Source organism: Eubalaena glacialis, chromosome 5 (genome assembly GCF_028564815.1).
Source record: "Eubalaena glacialis isolate mEubGla1 chromosome 5, mEubGla1.1.hap2.+ XY, whole genome shotgun sequence".
Taxonomy (NCBI): Eukaryota; Metazoa; Chordata; class Mammalia; order Artiodactyla; family Balaenidae; genus Eubalaena; species Eubalaena glacialis.
In genome coordinates this window covers 32982584-32987273 of record NC_083720.1, presented here as the reverse complement: position 1 = coordinate 32987273, position 4690 = coordinate 32982584, and positions in this window count along the sequence as shown.

Below are 4690 nucleotides of genomic sequence, written 5' to 3'. Positions count from 1 at the left end.
TCTTTTTCCAATAGTAAACACCATAGTACTACAGGATCTTGGTTGGTTAAATCGTCGAATATAAAGGAACTGTGAATACAGAGGGCTGACTATACATTATACTCAGTTTTTACTTCATAGAGGGTCAGTGCCCCTAATCCTTCTACTTTGTGCAAGGGTCAACTGTCTAGGTCTAAGTCTAGGCCTAGGTCTAGGTCTAGGTATATATATATAGGTTTAGGTCTAGATAAAGGGATAGAGATAGAGATAATAGGGATAGAGATATCATTACAAAAGTTGGAATCTTTACTTAATAGAATCACTTGATGCTTAAATGAGAAAGTCAGAAGTAAGATGAGGATGATCACCATCTCCACTACTATTGAGCACTGTGCTATTGGTAATAGTCATCCGTTGAGCAACAGAAATCAATCAGGCATAAGCCATAAGAATTGGAGAGAAAGTAAAACTACCTCTATTTGCAGATAATGTTAAGTATACATCTGGAAAACTAAAAAGAAAAAAGGAATTTACTAAAGAATCAGTTTTTAAATTTAATATTCAATCATCTCTAGTCTTTATATATAAGAAAAAATTGTTTAGACATTATAAAGGAAGTGAAGACCCCACGCCAATTGCCAAAATCTAATCATACAATTCTTAGGTATAAACATAACCTGATATGTACAAAAAATATATTTTTGAAACCTAATACTCCTGAAAGATAAAAAATAAAGTGGACTTAAGCAAATGGAAAGTAATACAATATTCTTGGAGCAGAAGACTCAACATTATAAAGATGTCAGTTATGCCTGAATTAATAAACTTAATATAATCTCAGTAAAAATACATCATGTTTCTTTGAAAGTTGTTTTTAAAATTCATTGGATTAAAAATCTTTCAGGAGAGTAAACAAGAAAGGTCAGGAAAACTCTGAAAAAGAACAGTAGTGATTAGAGAGACGGAGATAAATCTACCAGAAATTGAAACCTCTAAAAGAGGCATTGGTTTGTTACTGGCACATAAACAGACATACAGACCAACATGATACCACAGAAAACTCAGGAGTATACCCAATTGCATATGGACATTTAGTATATGATAGAAGCAGCATCCCAAATCGGTGGGCTAAAAGATGATTAGTTTAACTAGATAATAATATTTTTTTAAAAAGGTAAAACTGAATCTATTCTTTACACCCTCACAGCTAAATTCCTAATGGATCAAAATTTTAAATGTAAAAAAAAATAAAATAATGCGAGAGGTAAAAAGAAAACATGGATGAATTCCTCCATAAACTGAATTCCTCCATAACCAGGGAAATGCTCTTCTGACTTAAAATCCAGAAGTAATAAAGATTAGAAAATTTGATTTCATAAAGATCATTTTTTCATGGCAAAAATCACTATAAACAAAGATAAAATATTAATGACAAACAAGAAAAAGTAATTGGATCTTATATCAGAGATAAATGGTGACTATCCCTAATGTGTAAAGAGCTTCTAAAAGATGGAAAAGTAAAAGTCAAACAACTCTACAAAAAAAATAGCCTAGAGATACAGAGAGTTTAGAGAAAAAAACTGGCTTTTGAAAATATGAAAAAGTGCTTGCACATAAGAGAAATACAAGTTAAAACTACACAAATATATGATTTCTTATCTATAAGACTGCAAAAATCCAAATGTTTGATAATATCTCTACAGCAAGCCTGTGAGAAAACAAGCACCCACGCTGATGGGAATACAAAATGGCAGTACCCCATATGGAGGGGAATTTGGCAACCTAGTAAAACTACACATGCATTTTACCTTTGACTTAGTGAGTAATCCCACTTTTAGGAATCTATTCAAAAGATACACTAGCAAAAATACATTGACACAGGGTGTTTACTGTAGGACTGTCTGTAATATCAAGGGTTTGAAAAGAATCTAAATGTCTATAAGTAGAGCACTGGTTAAATAAACTCAGAACACATCCACAGTGGTGTTCTATGTATCTGTAAAAAGGAATAAGTAATATACTTAATATATTAAATGGAGTGATCTCCAAGTATCATTAAGTGAAAAAAGGCAAGATGGAAAATTGTGTACTATCATTTAACTAAGAAGGGGTAGTTACAAATATATATCTGTAACTGTATCTCTATCTGTCTTTGCTTATGATTTAAAAAATAATAAAGACAAATCACTACACATATAAAATGGAGGACAGGAATAGGGTGGAGGGGACCATGCATAGTAACTGGCTTATTATTTTTTGAAAATGATAAAAAAAAAGAAAAAATAAGCATTTATTCTGCTTTTCCTAGTCTCACCACACCTCAGGGTAACCAAATAAATTATCAAAACATTTTCTTCACATAGGGGTTAATAGATGACAGAATTGGAAGATCATCATCATTGCAAACCTTAATGAGTTATGGAATCTAGGCAATCATCATCAATGTTTGACATTACAGAAACTGAGACAGCCAAATATGATACGCTGCTTGATGGCAGTAGTACACATTACAGTTGACCCTTGAACAGCAAGTGCAGGGTTTGAACTGCACAGATCCATTCACAAAGTTTTTCAATAAATACATACTACGATGCTACGCCATCTGAGTTTGGTTGAATTGGCAGATGTAGAACCAAGGATAAGGGGGGCTGACTGTGAAGTTATATGTGGACCTTCAGCTCTGCAGAGGGTTGGTGTCTCTACCCCGGGAGTTGCTCAAGGGTCAGCTGTACCACCTCTCAAGCTGTCTTGCCAAAAAATTGAATCTGAATTCGATCAAGCCTCTAGATTGAAGTATGAATTTTCAGATATATAGGGAATGGAGGAACATATTAAATAGCACCACGGGGATGAAATCGGTAAAATCCTGATCATGTGCAAAACTCTATTAAACAAATGATTCAATTTTTATGAACCACAGCAACAACAACAACAAAATGCAAGGAAAAAAGGATGACAAAGGAAAGATAATTAAGACACATTAAAAAATCGTAATGCATGGATCATATTTGGATCTGATTTAGGCAAACAAACTGAAAAAATTATATGATGGATACTTGATAAATTTAGGAGCTATTGCTAATCTTTAAGGTGTGATAATGGTTTATGTAAATGAGTTTTCTTAGACAGTCCTTATCTTTTAAAGATACACACTAGAATATTTACAAGATGAGATAGCTTTATGTCAGGGATTTGCTTCAAAATAATCTCAGGGATGGGTTTTGAAATTGTTGAAGCTGAGTGATGTATGTATATGAATTCATTACACTCTTCTGTTTTTTTAGTTTTGAAAATTTCCATAAATAAAAGTGACAACAGCAACAGCAATAAAAATTTTAAGGCAAAATCTCCAATTATAAAAGCAGGTGGTCTTTGGGGCAAAGTATCTTCATGAATATTGATTATATCGTTTTATATTCTTCTAAACTCTTCAAGAGAACTGAAAACATTGAAACATTAGAGATGTAACTTAAAGTCCTCATGAGGAATTAACCTCTTCTAAATGCTTCTGCCATGGCAAGTTGGCTTCAGTGCCACTATCCGTTTATATTTCTTACCAGGAGATATACCTAAAACAAGTATGTTTTGACTTTTTTTAGGTGGCATCCAATTTCAACAATACTTTTTGTTTCAATAATAACACTTCAGACAACGTTTCCTGATTTAGTTTGGGAAAAAAAAAAACAAAAAACCAGTGTATTCAGATCCCAAAGTGTTGTATTTTACAGTATGGAATAGATAAGTGTAATGCAGGTTTAGAAGCTAGAGAAGAATCAAAGAGACTGTCCCATCAACAGTTGTATAAGAAGATAATTCCTATACCAAATAATGCTACTGATACTAGAGTTTACCTTTGAGAGGTAAGTTTTACAACTGAATTAAATTTTTTAAGAGGAAGTTAAGTGTCCACTGAGTGGACACTTACTGAATTGGATGCCTAGACCCCCATCTCTTTCTCAGAGAACCATTTTCTCTGAAAACAGACTCCCATCTACAGTTCTTTTTTTTTTTTTTTTTGGTATTGCATGGTATGTGAATTTTTTTTATTGAAGTATAGTTGATTTACAATATTGTGTTAATTTCAGGTGTATGGTAAAATGATTCAGTTAAATATTTTTTTCAGATTCTTTTCCATTATACGTTATTACAAGGTAATGAATATAATTCCCTGTGCTACAGAGTAAATCCTTATTACTTATATATTTTATGCACAGTAGTTTGTATCTGTTAATCCCATACTCCTAATTTCTCCCTCCCCCTCTCCCTCTCCCCTTTGGTAACCGTAAGTTTGTTTTCCATGTCTGTAAGTCTGTTTCTGTTTTGTATATAGATTCATGTGTATTATTTTTTGGATTACACATGTAAGTGATATTATGTAATATTTGTCTTTCTTTCAGCTGCAGAACAAGGTTTCTGGCAGTCATATTGCTGTAACACCATCTGCCTCTCTGGCCACACAGTACTTGGATTTGGTGTCACATCTGATCTAACAGGGCCAGTGACCCCCTTCCTTCCCTGTGAAACTTGGAATTAGCACTAAAAATAATAGTCTAATTTTATGTGTGCTCTTGATAAAAGAAGATGCAAACTCAAAATCTGTTGGTAATATTTTCTGTCTTGTGAACAAGAAGGAAAGAAAGTTAGTCTTTGGTGAGAGATTGATGCAGATGAGCAGAAAGAGGTGGAGACGAATGATGGAGAGAGGGGGCTT